General features: G+C 43.4%; 3 non-coding genes across 3 annotated transcripts; all 3 read left to right on the top strand.

Annotated features, from left to right (window-relative positions):
* Positions 1–2065: 2065 nt before the first annotated feature.
* TRNAI-AAU (transfer RNA isoleucine (anticodon AAU)) lies at positions 2066–2139 on the top strand. The gene has a single exon. It is a non-coding gene; the product is annotated as a tRNA-Ile (tRNA).
* A 7257-nt stretch (positions 2140–9396) lies between these two features.
* On the top strand, positions 9397–9470 carry TRNAI-AAU (transfer RNA isoleucine (anticodon AAU)). The gene has a single exon. It is a non-coding gene; the product is annotated as a tRNA-Ile (tRNA).
* A 3591-nt stretch (positions 9471–13061) lies between these two features.
* Positions 13062–13135, top strand: TRNAI-AAU (transfer RNA isoleucine (anticodon AAU)). The gene has a single exon. It is a non-coding gene; the product is annotated as a tRNA-Ile (tRNA).
* Positions 13136–14969: the final 1834 nt, after the last annotated feature.

The raw sequence follows: 14969 nt of genomic DNA, 5'->3' as shown, positions 1-14969 counted from the left end.
GTCTACAGTATCCAGATCCTCAAAGAGATAAAATTGCAAAACCTACAAAAGAGTAGGAAGATTCTGAGTTGGAGAAAAGGGATTTTTCAACTGGTCTTACAATTGACAAAAGATCAGAACAGTCTAGACACCAAAGACTGTAACATCGACGAAGGTACAGAAAAGTCCCTAAAAACCTTTATCGCAAAGCAATGAGCTTTCAGAGTGGAAAGAGATTCAAGTGAAACCCATTCAGAAGAAAATGCAAAATAGCAGACAAACTACAGGTAGGTGCCAAAAGATCATGAGCAGAACATCACGTCTCAAAAGACTTCCAGTTCTTTGAGTAAGACTTCGAAGTAGAAGGCCTGCTGGAGTGCTGAATTAACTCCACTAAGGAAGAGGAAAGACCCTTTGCTAGCAGTCCAGACTTCTCAACCTCCAAAGCGATAGAGTGAGTTGGAGCAAGAAGGTCAGGGACGACGTTCTGACAGAAACACACTTGAGCAGTACCCAAGGAGGTAGAAGAGCCAGGGGTTCAGAAGAGGAAACCATGACATCTCTGGCCAATAAGGGCCCACAAGAATAAAGTTCCCTCCCCCCTGCTGAGACTTGAAGAGAACCATCTGGATCAATAAAAAGTGGGGGACTGTATAAAGGAGACTTCTCAGCCACTTTATCACCAATACGTCCACTACCTAGGCTCCTTGTTCCGGAAGCCTGGATCAGAATCGACAAAGATGAGCATTGTCCTTGTTTGAAAAGAGATCCAGAAAGGGTTTCACAAACTCTCGGCATATCTCTCAAAACAACGACCTGGATAACGTCAACTCCAGCAAATTTGGAAACCTCCAGCTGTCTGCCATCACATTGTCGGTGCCCTTGATGTGTACTGCCGACGTGTGCAACAGGTTGATCTCTGCCCAATAACCCAATTGTTCTGCTATTGCATTGAGGGATTTTGAATGCATGCTTCACTGTTGGTTAATGTAAAAGACAGCTACCTTATTCTCTGTCTTTACTAGCACATTTTTTTGAGACAGATGATGATGGGAAAACTTCAAAGCCCTGTAGATTACCATCAACTCCATCTATTTCCATGACCTCCGACTCTCTAGGAAAGACCACTTGAATCGACAGGATCAGTCCAACACAGTAGCTCTCCAGCCAGGTTTGCTGGCATCTGTTGCGAGGATTCAGGAGCATCCAGGTATATTAGTGTCCACTTAGACCAGTGGTCTTCAAACTCTTTAATGCCGCATCCACCCAATGGGAAAAAAAAACATTGGTGCCTCCCCTCTGAATTGTCCACAATTCTTCTATTAAATTGACACTGTTTAAATATGTCTAGACCTATTTAAACATTGCAGTTAAGTTCTGTTACTGTTTTAAAAATGCAATCAAATACATGACCCCAAATATACTATTCTGGTCAGGCCTGCCCTACTAACCAATTGCAGCGTCATGCTCTGCTGAGTAAACTGATCTCACGACAGTGAGGAATGCACAGGCCGGGTGGTGCCCGGCGCACAAAAGCGCGCCTTCTTGTGTTGTACGTCTCTTCGCGCAAATGCAAACTCAGATTTCCTGCACTGTGGTCGGCAGGAGAGACATGGGAAGGCGCAGTAGGGAAGGCTTGAGCAACGAACCGTTGGCTATGTTTTGTTGTTACTTTGTTGACATGAGCTCAAGTAATTTGAAGCAGAAGGAACGGCCAGACCTAAAAAAAACTCTCTTACCTCCAACGCCGAATAACCACTATAATTATAATATCTCAAAAGCAGCTGGCCTTGTAAACTTAATGAGCAAGCAAGCCGATGCATTTTGGGTTTTGTTGTAAAAGAATAAAAATACTATCCATCCTTTCCTTTTTTTCCGGCAACAAGCGATGTTACAAAGATATCACAGCACACAGTGAGATTGAGTGAAAGAAGAGGCACTGAGGCTGGCATGCAGCACTCCACAGCACTTGTTATTGTAATCCAGACAGGGGGCGGAAGGAGAAAAGTATGAAGGAATTGCGATAGTGAGACCAACTCTTCTATCTATATGCATTACAAGGAAAAAGGATATCTTTAGTACTCATGGCCGGTTAGCTCAGTTGGTTAGAGCGTGGTGCTAATAACACCAAGGTCGCGGGTTCGATCCCCGTACGGGCCAGGTTGCATTTTTCTCTCAACTAAACTCTTTTTTTCTCATTTAATCAAGCTCTTATAAATCCATACACTCTGTTGCTCCAGTATACGTTCACTTTCCATTAGTCCTTCTTTTGCCACTGCTGACCAAAGCTCAAGCCGGCAGCGCCAGTAGAACAACACAAGTGCAAGAGATTGTCTCTCCAAGATGGAGACACTGCCTCAGACTATGTCTCGTGAGAGGTGGAGGGAGACCTAGAGCTGATTATTAGATGCGTGGGGATAAGAGGAACATAACTCAGGTGAACAGATTCTGGATAGTGATGCTATAGCTAGGATCGGCAACGTTACAGGGCAAAGGATAGGAAAATAATTAGGTGACAGAAGTATTGAAGTGGCTACAAGGGGGTGTGTCTCTTAAGAGGGCCGAAAGATACACTGAAGGCGAAGGTGAAGTGAAAGAAGAAAGAAAGATCAAAGGAAGTCGACAGTGATTGAGAGAAAACTCACAAAGGCAAATTGAGCAAAAGACAAGGCCTGGGGAGTTAGACTACTTCAATGCAAATTTACGCCGCAGATGAGCATGACAACTGACCCTTGTACAGTGGTGCTGAAACAATTTTCAGTGTGGGGGTGCTGCCATCAAAGGGTTTCTGAAAATCCAGGAAGCATACAAAGAACAAGTCCTGCGGAATGAGCCACGAACATTCAGAAAAAGTGGTGATGCGTTGGTTACTTATTGGTAATCTTCATTAGCCTTAGTCCATTGCGTCCTTGTGAATGTCATTACAAAGTAAGGCGATGTCACCTTCCAACAGGAAGAAAGAACAGGAGGATCCTTAAATGCTAGCCCCATGCACCCAACCTGGGTGCCAAGCCCTTGCCAAAGGACTGATGGGAAGGTGGGCAGGATGTAATGTTTGTGACAAAGACAAGATGGACTAAGGGTAATGCAGAGTTCAAAACATTGGTACTCAAATGCAAAACAGAAAAATTATTAAGCCATAATGCTTGACAAATGTATGCTCTGAGGACCAAGTAGCCACCCTAGGAATTTCCTAGATTGTTACTCACTGGAATTCAACCCAGGAGGTGGCCATTCCTCTCGTAGACCATCCCTGAACTGGAAGATATTCTAAAAAGCCTTGCAAAGCCAGAAAAATTGACAACTTAATCCACCTACTCAGAGTCATAAAAGTCACCTTCTTGTCTTTTCCAGGCTGTCCAAAAGTCACAAACAAGGAGTCGGTTTTCCTGAACTGCAGAGGCCTGGTGACATAAATGAAAAGAGCTCTTTAAACATCAAGTGTATTCAGAAAATGTTCCTCCGGAGAGGAAGGAGAGGGAATGAAAGAAGGAAAAATTATTTCCTAAGATCTATCAAAAATAGACTTAACCTTTGCAGCAAAGGTAAGGCTAGGCCTTAAAGTTACCCCATCTTCCAAAGTATCAAATGAAGAGAGGACAGCATTTTAAGGCTCCCAGCTCCCCAATTGTTCTCAGCAAGGTGATAGGAAATAGGAAAATAACTTTATAGGAAACAATCTTTATGTCTACAGTATCCAGATCCTCAAAGAGATAAAATTGCAAAGCCTATAAAAGAGTAGGAAGATTCTGAGTTGGAGAAAAGGGATTTTTCAACTGGTCTTACAATTGACAAAAGATCAGAACAGTCTAGACACCAAAGATTGTAACATCTTCGAAGGTACAGAAAAGTCCCTAAAAACCTTTATCGCAAAGCAATGAGCTTTCAGAGTGGAAAGAGATTCAAGTGAAACCCATTCAGAAGAAAATGCAAAATAGCAGACAAACTACAGGTAGGTGCCAAAAGATCATGAGCAGAACATCACGTCTCAAAAGACTTCCAGTTCTTTGAGTAAGACTTCGAAGTAGAAGGCCTGCTGGAGTGCTGAATTAACTCCACTAAGGAAGAGGAAAGACCCTTTGCTAGCAGTCCAGACTTCTCAACCTCCAAAGCGATAGAGTGAGTTGAGCAAGAAGGTCAGGGACGACGTTCTGAGAGAGACACACTTGAGCAGTACCCAAGGAGGTAGAAGAGCCAGGGGTTCAGAAGAGGAAACCATGACATCTCTGGCCAATAAGGGCCCACAAGAATAAAGTTCCCTCCCCCCTGCTGAGACTTGAAGAGAACCATCTGGATCAATAAAAAGTGGGGGAATGTATAAAGGAGACTTCTCAGCCACTTTATCACCAATACGTCCACTACCTAGGCTCCTTGTTCCGGAAGCCTGGATCAGAATCGACAAAGATGAGCATTGTCCTTGTTAGAAAAGAGATCCAGAAAGGGTTTCACAAACTCTCGGCATATCTCTCAAAACAACGACCTGGATAACGTCAACTCCAGCAAATTTGGAAACCTCCAGCTGTCTGCCATCACATTGTCGGTGCCCTTGATGTGTACTGCCGACGTGTGCAACAGGTTGATCTCTGCCCAATAACCCAATTGTTCTGCTATTGCATTGAGGGATTTTGAATGCATGCTTCACTGTTGGTTAATGTAAAAGACAGCTACCTTATTCTCTGTCTTTACTAGCACATTTTTTTGAGACAGATGATGATGGGAAAACTTCAATGCCCTGTAGATTACCATCAACTCCATCTATTTCCTTGACCTCCGACTCTCTAGGAAAGACCACTTGAATCAACAGGATCAGTCCAACACAGTAGCTCTCCAGCCAGGTTTGCTGGCATCTGTTGCGAGGATTCAGGAGCATCCAGGTATATTAGTGTCCACTTAGACCAGTGGTCTTCAAACTCTTTAATGCCGCATCCACCCAATGGGAAAAAAAACCATTGGTGCCTCCCCTCTGAATTGTCCACAATTCTTCTATTAAATTGACACTGTTTAAATATGTCTAGACCTATTTAAACATTGCAGTTAAGTTCTGTTACTGTTTTAAAAATGCAATCAAATACATGACCCCAAATATACTATTCTGGTCAGGCCTGCCCTACTAACCAATTGCAGCGTCATGCTCTGCTGAGTAAACTGATCTCACGACAGTGAGGAATGCACAGGCCGGGTGGTGCCCGGTGCACAAAAGCGCACCTTCTTGTGTTGTACGTCTCTTCGCGCAAATGCAAACTCAGATTTCCTGCACTGTGGTCGGCAGGAGCGACATGGGAAGGCGCAGTAGGGAAGGCTTGAGCAAGGAACCTTTGGCTATGTTTTGTTGTTACTTTGTTGACATGAGCTCAAGTAATTTGAAGAAGAAGGAACGGCCAGACCTAAAAAAAACTCTCTTACCTCCAACGCCAAATAACCACTATAATTATAATATCTCAAAAGCAGCTGGCCTTGTAAACTTAATGAGCAAGCAAGCCGATGCATTTTGGGTTTTGTTGTAAAAGAATAAAAATACTATCCATCCTTTCCTTTTTTTCCGGCAACAAGCGATGTTACAAAGATATCACAGCACACAGTGAGATTGAGTGAAAGAAGAGGCACTGAGGCTGGCGTGCAGCACTCCACAGCTCTTGTTATCGTAATCCAGACAGGGGGCGGAAGGAGAAAAGTATGAAGGAATTGCGATAGTGAGACCAACTCTTCTATCTATCTTCATAACATGGAAAAAGGATATCTTTAGTACTCATGGCTGGTTAGCTCAGTTGGTTAGAGTGTGGTGCTAATAACACCAAGGTCGTGGGTTTCGATCCCCGTACGGGCCAGGTTGCATTTTTTCTCTCAACTAAACTCTTTTTTTCTCATTTAATCAAGCTCTTATGAATCCATACACTCTGTTGCTCCAGTATACGTTCACTTTCCATTAGTCCTTCTTTTGCCACTGCTGACCAAAGCTCAAGCCGGCAGCGCCAGTAGAACAACACAAGTGCAAGGGATTGTCTCTCCAAGATGGAGACACTGCCTCAGACTATGTCTCGTGAGAGGTGGAGGGAGACCAAGAGCTGATTATTAGATGCTTGGGGATAAGAGGAACATAACTCAGGTGAACCGATTCTGGATAGTGATGCTATAGCTAGGATTAGCAACGTTACAGGGCAAAGGATAGGAAAATAATTAGGTGAAAGAAGTATAGAAGTGGCTACAAGGGGGTGTGTCTCTTAAGAGGGCCGAAAGATACACTGAAGGCGAAGGTGAAGTGAAAGAAGAAAGAAAGATCAAAGGAAGTCGACAGTGATGGAGAGAAAACTCACAAAGGCAAATTGAGCAAAAGACAAGGCCTGGGGAGTTAGACTACTTCAATGCAAATTTACGCCGCAGATGAGCATGACAACTGACCCTTGTACAGTGGTGCTGAAACAATTTTCAGTGTGGGGGTGCTGCCATCAAAGGGGTCCTGAAAATCCAGGAATTATACAAAGAACAAGTCCTGCGGAATGAGCCACGCACATTCAGAAAGAGTGGTGATGCGTTGGTTACTTATTGGTAATCTTCATTAGCCTTAGTCCATTGCGTCCTTGTGACAGTCATTACAAAGTATGGTGATGTCACCTTCCAACAGGATGAAAGAACAGGAGGATCCTTAAATGCTAGCCCCATGCACCCAACCAGGGTGCCAAGCCCTTGCCAAAGGACTGATGGGAAGGTGGGCAGGATGTAATGTTTGTGACAAAGACAAGATGGACTAAGGGTAATGCAGAGTTCAAAACATTGGTACTCAAATGCAAAACAGAAAAAATATTAAGCCATAATGCTTGACAAACGTATGCTCTGAGGACCAAGTAGCCACCCTAGGAATTTCCTAGATTGTTACTCACTGGAATTCAACCCAGGAGGTGGCCATTCCTCTCGTAGACCATCCCTGAACTGGAAGATATTCTAAAAAGCCTTGCAAAGCCAGAAAAACTGACAACTTAATCCACCTACTCAGAGTCATAAAAGTCACCTTCTTGTCTTTTCCAGGCTGTCCAAAAGTCACAAACAAGGAGTCGGTTTTCCTGAACTGCAGAGGCCTTGTGACATGAATGAAAAGAGCTCTTTAAACATCAAGTGTATTCAGAAAATGTTCCTCCGGAGAGGAAGGAGAGGGAATGAAAGAAGGAAGAATTATTTCCTAAGATCTATCAAAAATAGACTTAACCTTTGCAGCAAAGGTAAGGCTAGGCCTTAAAGTTACCCCATCTTCCAAAGTATCAAATGAAGAGAGGACAGCATTTTAAGGCTCCCAGCTCCGCAATTGTTCTCAGCAAGGTGATAGGTAATAGGAAAATAACTTTATAGGAAACAATCTTTATGTCTACAGTATCCAGATCCTCAAAGAGATAAAATTGCAAAGCCTATAAAAGAGTAGGAAGATTCTGAGTTGGAGAAAAGGGAATTTTCAACTGGTCTTACAATTGACAAAAGATCAGAACAGTCTAGACACCAAAGACTGTAACATCGACGAAGGTACAGAAAAGTCCCTAAAAACCTTTATCGCAAAGCAATAAGCTTTCAGAGTGGAAAGAGATTCAAGTGAAACCCATTCAGAAGGAAATGCAAAATAGCAGACAAACTACAGGTAGGTGCCAAAAGATCATGAGCAGAACATCACGTCTCAAAAGACTTCCAGTTCTTTGAGTAAGACTTCGAAGTAGAAGGCCTGCTGGAGTGCTGAATTAACTCCACTAAGGAAGAGGAAAGACCCTTTGCTAGCAGTCCAGACTTCTCAACCTCCAAAGCGATAGAGTGAGTTGGAGCAAGAAGGTCAGGGACGACGTTCTGACAGAAACACACTTGAGCAGTACCCAAGGAGGTAGAAGAGCCAGGGGTTCAGAAGAGGAAACCATGACATCTCTGGCCAATAAGGGCCCACAAGAATAAAGTTCCCTCCCCCCTGCTGAGACTTGAAGAGAACCATATGGATCAATAAAAAGTGGGGGAATGTATAAAGGAGACTTCTCAGCCACTTTATCACCAATACGTCCACTACCTAGGCTCCTTGTTCCGGAAGCCTGGATCAGAATCGACAAAGATGAGCATTGTCCTTGTTTGAAAAGAGATCCAGAAAGGGTTTCACAAACTCTCGGCATATCTCTCAAAACAACGACCTGGATAACGTCAACTCCAGCAAATTTGGAAACCTCCAGCTGTCTGCCATCACATTGTCGGTGCCCTTGATGTGTACTGCTGACGTGTGCAACAGGTTGATCTCTGCCCAATAACCCAATTGTTCTGCTATTGCATTGAGGGATTTTGAATGCATGCTTCACTGTTGGTTAATGTAAAAGACAGCTACCTTATTCTCTGTCTTTACTAGCACATTTTTTTGAGACAGATGATGATGGGAAAACTTCAAAGCCCTGAAGATTACCATCAACTCCATCTATTTCCATGACCTCCGACTCTCTAGGAAAGACCACTTGAATCGACAGGATCAGTCCAACACAGTAGCTCTCCAGCCAGGTTTGCTGGCATCTGTTGCGAGGATTCAGGAGCATCCAGGTATATTAGTGTCCACTTAGACCAGTGGTCTTCAAACTCTTTAATGCCGCATCCACCCAATGGGAAAAAAAAACATTGGTGCCTCCCCTCTGAATTGTCCACAATTCTTCTATTAAATTGACACTGTTTAAATATGTCTAGACCTATTTAAACATTGCAGTTAAGTTCTGTTACTGTTTTAAAAATGCAATCAAATACATGACCCCAAATATACTATTCTGGTCAGGCCTGCCCTACTAACCAATTGCAGCGTCATGCTCTGCTGAGTAAACTGATCTCACGACAGTGAGGAATGCACAGGCCGGGTGGTGCCCGGCGCACAAAAGCGCGCCTTTTTGTGTTTACATCTCTTCGCGCAAATGCAAACTCAGATTTCCTGCACTGTGGTCGGCAGGAGAGACATGGGAAGGCGCAGTAGGGAAGGCTTGAGCAACGAACCGTTGGCTATGTTTTGTTGTTACTTTGTTGACATGAGCTCAAGTAATTTGAAGCAGAAGGAACGGCCAGACCTAAAAAAAAACTCTTTTACCTCCAACGCCGAATAACCACTATAATTATAATATCTCAAAAGCAGCTGGCCTTGTAAACTTAATGAGCAAGCAAGCCGATGCATTTTGGGTTTTGTTGTAAAAGAATAAAAATACTATCCATCCTTTCCTTTTTTTCCGGCAACAAGCGATGTTACAAAGATATCACAGCACACAGTGAGATTGAGTGAAAGAAGAGGCACTGAGGCTGGCGTGCAGCACTCCACAGCTCTTGTTATTGTAATCCAGACAGGGGGCAGAAGGAGAAAAGTATGAAGGAATTGCGATAGTGAGACCAACTCTTCTATCTATCTGCATAACATGGAAAAAGGATATCTGTAGTACTCATGGCCGGTTAGCTCAGTTGGTTAGAGCGTGGTGCTAATAACGGCAAGGTTGCGGGTTCAATCCCCGTACGGGCCAGGTTGCATTTTTTCTCTCAACTAAACTCTTTTTTTATCATTTAATCAAGCTCTTATAAATCCATACACTCTGTTGCTCCAGTATACGTTCACTTTCCATTAGTCCTTCTTTTGCCACTGCTGACCAAAGCTCAAGCCGGCAGCGCCAGTAGAACAACACAAGTGCAAGGAATTGTCTCTCCAAGATGGAGACACTGCCTCAGACTATGTCTCGTGAGAGGTGGAGGGAGACCAAGAGCTGATTATTAGATGCGTGGGGATAAGAGGAACATAACTCAGGTGAACAGATTCTGGATAGTGATGCTATAGCTAGGATCAGCAACGTTACAGTGCAAAGGATAGGAAAATAATTAAGTGACAGAAGTATAGAGGTGGCTACAAGGGGGTGTGTCTCTTAAGAGGGCCGAAAGATACACTGAAGGCGAAGGTGAAGTGAAAGAAGAAAGAAAGATCAAAGGAAGTCGACAGTGATTGAGAGAAAACTCACAAAGGCAAATTGAGCAAAAGACAAGGCCTGGGGAGTTAGACTACTTCAATGCAAATTTACGCCGCAGATGAGCATGACAACTGACCCTTGTATAGTGGTGCTGAAACCATTTTCAGTGTGGGGGTGCTGCCATCAAAGGGCTCCTGAAAATCCAGGAATTATACAAAGAACAAGTCCTGCGGAATGAGCCACGCACATTCAGAAAGAGTGGTGATGCGTTGGTTACTTATTGGTAATCTTCATTAGCCTTAGTCCATTGCGTCCTTGTGACAGTCATTACAAAGTAGGGTGATGTCACCTTCCAACAGGAAGAAAGAACAGGAGGATCCTTAAATGCTAGCCCCATGCACCCAACCTGGGTGCCAAGCCCTTGCCAAAGGACTGATGGGAAGGTGGGCAGGATGCAATGTTTGTGACAAAGACAAGATGGACTAAGGGTAATGCATAGTTCAAAACATTGGTACTCAAATGCAAAACAGAAAAATTATTAAGCCATAATGCTTGACAAATGTATGCTCTGAGGACCAAGTAGCCACCCTAGGAATTTCCTAGATTGTTACTCACTGGAATTCAACCCAGGAGGTGGCCATTCCTCTCGTAGACCATCCCTGAACTGGAAGATATTCTAAAAAGCCTTGCAAAGCCAGAAAAATTGACAACTTAATCCACCTACTCAGAGTCATAAAAGTCACCTTCTTGTCTTTTCCAGGCTGTCCAAAAGTCACAAACAAGGAGTCGGTTTTCCTGAACTGCAGAGGCCTTGTGACATGAATGAAAAGAGCTCTTTAAACATCAAGTGTATTCAGAAAATGTTCCTCCGGAGAGGAAGGAGAGGGAATGAAAGAAGGAAGAATTATTTCCTAAGATCTATCAAAAATAGACTTAACCTTTGCAGCAAAGGTAAGGCTAGGCCTTAAAGTTACCCCATCTTCCAAAGTATCAAATGAAGAGAGGACAGCATTTTAAGGCTCCCAGCTCCCCAATTGTTCTCAGCAAGGTGATAGGTAATAGGAAAATAACTTTATAGGAAACAATCTTTATGTCTACAGTATCCAGATCCTCAAAGAGATAAAATTGCAAAGCCTATAAAAGAGTAGGAAGATTCTGAGTTGGAGAAAAGGGATTTTTCAACTGGTCTTACAATTGACAAAAGATCAGAACAGTCTAGACACCAAAGACTGTAACATCGACGAAGGTACAGAAAAGTCCCTAAAAACCTTTCTCGCAAAGCAATGAGCTTTCAGAGTGGAAAGAGATTCAAGTGAAACCCATTCAGAAGAAAATGCAAAATAGCAGACAAACTACAGGTAGGTGCCAAAAGATCATGAGCAGAACATCACGTCTCAAAAGACTTCCAGTTCTTTGAGTAAGACTTCGAAGTAGAAGGCCTGCTGGAGTGCTGAATTAACTCCACTAAGGAAGAGGAAAGACCCTTTGCTAGCAGTCCAGACTTCTCAACCTCCAAAGCGATAGAGTGAGTTGGAGCAAGAAGGTCAGGGACGACGTTCTGACAGAAACACACTTGAGCAGTACCCAAGGAGGTAGAAGAGCCAGGGGTTCAGAAGAGGAAACCATGACATCTCTTGCCAATAAGGGCCCACAAGAATAAAGTTCCCTCCCCCCTGCTGAGACTTGAAGAGAACCATCTGGATCAATAAAAAGTGGGGGAATGTATAAAGGAGACTTCTCAGCCACTTTATCACCAATACGTCCACTACCTAGGCTCCTTGTTCCGGAAGCCTGGATCAGAATCGACAAAGATGAGCATTGTCCTTGTTTGAAAAGAGATCCAGAAAGGGTTTCACAAACTCTCGGCATATCTCTCAAAACAACGACCTGGATAACGTCAACTCCAGCAAATTTGGAAACCTCCAGCTGTCTGCCATCACATTGTCGGTGCCCTTGATGTGTACTGCCGACGTGTGCAACAGGTTGATCTCTGCCCAATAACCCAATTGTTCTGCTATTGCATTGAGGGATTTTGAATGCATGCTTCACTGTTGGTTAATGTAAAAGACAGCTACCTTATTCTCTGTCTTTACTAGCACATTTTTTTGAGACAGATGATGATGGGAAAACTTCAAAGCCCTGAAGATTACCATCAACTCCATCTATTTCCATGACCTCCGACTCTCTAGGAAAGACCACTTGAATCGACAGGATCAGTCCAACACAGTAGCTCTCCAGCCAGGTTTGCTGGCATCTGTTGCGAGGATTCAGGAGCATCCAGGTATATTAGTGTCCACTTAGACCAGTGGTCTTCAAACTCTTTAATGCCGCATCCACCCAATGGGAAAAAAAAACATTGGTGCCTCCCCTCTGAATTGTCCACAATTCTTCAATTAAATTGACACTGTTTAAATATGTCTAGACCTATTTAAACATTGCAGTTAAGTTCTGTTACTGTTTTAAAAATGCAATCAAATACATGACCCCAAATATACTATTCTGGTCAGGCCTGCCCTACTAACCAATTGCAGCGTCATGCTCTGCTGAGTAAACTGATCTCACGACAGTGAGGAATGCACAGGCCGGGTGGTGCCCGGCGCACAAAAGCGCGCCTTTTTGTGTTTACGTCTCTTCGCGCAAATGCAAACTCAGATTTCCTGCACTGTGGTCGGCAGGAGAGACATGGGAAGGCGCAGTAGGGAAGGCTTGAGCAACGAACCGTTGGCTATGTTTTGTTGTTACTTTGTTGACATGAGCTCAAGTAATTTGAAGCAGAAGGAACGGCCAGACCTAAAAAAAACTCTTTTACCTCCAACGCCGAATAACCACTATAATTATAATATCTCAAAAGCAGCTGGCCTTGTAAACTTAATGAGCAAGCAAGCCGATGCATTTTGGGTTTTGTTGTAAAAGAATAAAAATACTATCCATCCTTTCCTTTTTTTCCGGCAACAAGCGATGTTACAAAGATATCACAGCACACAGTGAGATTGAGTGAAAGAAGAGGCACTGAGGCTGGCGTGCAGCACTCCACAGCTCTTGTTATTGTAATCCAGACAGGGGGCGGAAGGAGAAAAGTATGAAGGAATTGCGATAGTGAGACCAACTCTTCTATCTATCTGCATAACATGGAAAAAGGATATGTGTAGTACTCATGGCTGGTTAGCTCAGTTGGTTAGAGCGTGGTGCTAATAACGGCAAGGTTGCGGGTTCGATCCCCGTACGGGCCAGGTTGCATTTTTTCTCTCAACTAAACTCTTTTTTTATCATTTAATCAAGCTCTTATAAATCCATACACTCTGTTGCTCCAGTATACGTTCACTTTCCATTAGTCCTTCTTTTGCCACTGCTGACCAAAGCTCAAGCCGGCAGCGCCAGTAGAACAACACAAGTGCAAGGAATTGTCTCTCCAAGATGGAGACACTGCCTCAGACTATGTCTCGTGAGAGGTGGAGGGAGACCAAGAGCTGATTATTAGATGCGTGGGGATAAGAGGAACATAACTCAGGTGAACAGATTCTGGATAGTGATGCTATAGCTAGGATCAGCAACGTTACAGGGCAAAGGATAGGAAAATAATTAAGTGACAGAAGTATAGAGGTGGCTACAAGGGGGTGTGTCTCTTAAGAGGGCCGAAAGATACACTGAAGGCGAAGGTGAAGTGAAAGAAGAAAGAAAGATCAAAGGAAGTCGACAGTGATTGAGAGAAAACTCACAAAGGCAAATTGAGCAAAAGACAAGGCCTGGGGAGTTAGTCTACTTCAATGCAAATTTACGCCGCAGATGAGCATGACAACTGACCCTTGTATAGTGGTGCTGAAACCATTTTCAGTGTGGGGGTGCTGCCATCAAAGGGCTCCTGAAAATCCAGGAATTATACAAAGAACAAGTCCTGCGGAATGAGCCACGCACATTCAGAAAGAGTGGTGATGCGTTGGTTACTTATTGGTAATCTTCATTAGCCTTAGTCCATTGCGTCCTTGTGACAGTCATTACAAAGTAGGGTGATGTCACCTTCCAACAGGAAGAAAGAACAGGAGGATCCTTAAATGCTAGCCCCATGCACCCAACCTGGGTGCCAAGCCCTTGCCAAAGGACTGATGGGAAGGTGGGCAGGATGCAATGTTTGTGACAAAGACAAGATGGACTAAGGGTAATGCATAGTTCAAAACATTGGTACTCAAATGCAAAACAGAAAAATTATTAAGCCATAATGCTTGACAAATGTATGCTCTGAGGACCAAGTAGCCACCCTAGGAATTTCCTAGATTGTTACTCACTGGAATTCAACCCAGGAGGTGGCCATTCCTCTCGTAGACCATCCCTGAACTGGAAGATATTCTAAAAAGCCTTGCAAAGCCAGAAAAATTGACAACTTAATCCACCTACTCAGAGTCATAAAAGTCACCTTCTTGTCTTTTCCAGGCTGTCCAAAAGTCACAAACAAGGAGTCGGTTTTCCTGAACTGCAGAGGCCTTGTGACATGAATGAAAAGAGCTCTTTAAACATCAAGTGTATTCAGAAAATGTTCCTCCGGAGAGGAAGGAGAGGGAATGAAAGAAGGAAGAATTATTTCCTAAGATCTATCAAAAATAGACTTAACCTTTGCAGCAAAGGTAAGGCTAGGCCTTAAAGTTACCCCATCTTCCAAAGTATCAAATGAAGAGAGGACAGCATTTTAAGGCTCCCAGCTCCCCAATTGTTCTCAGCAAGGTGATAGGTAATAGGAAAATAACTTTATAGGAAACAATCTTTATGTCTACAGTATCCAGATCCTCAAAGAGATAAAATTGCAAAGCCTATAAAAGAGTAGGAAGATTCTGAGTTGGAGAAAAGGGATTTTTCAACTGGTCTTACAATTGACAAAAGATCAGAACAGTCTAGACACCAAAGACTGTAACATCGACGAAGGTACAGAAAAGTCCCTAAAAACCTTTCTCACAAAGCAATGAGCTTTCAGAGTGGAAAGAGATTCAAGTGAAACCCATTCAGAAGAAAATTCAAAATAGCAGACAAACTACAGGTAGGTGCCAAAAGATCATGAGCAGAACATCACGTCTCAAA

The sequence above is a fragment of the Pleurodeles waltl genome, chromosome 12 (assembly GCF_031143425.1).
Source record: "Pleurodeles waltl isolate 20211129_DDA chromosome 12, aPleWal1.hap1.20221129, whole genome shotgun sequence".
NCBI lineage: Eukaryota > Metazoa > Chordata > Amphibia > Caudata > Salamandridae > Pleurodeles > Pleurodeles waltl.
The sequence above is the reverse complement of the archived record's forward strand: the minus strand, read 5'-3'. Positions and strand labels throughout refer to the sequence as shown.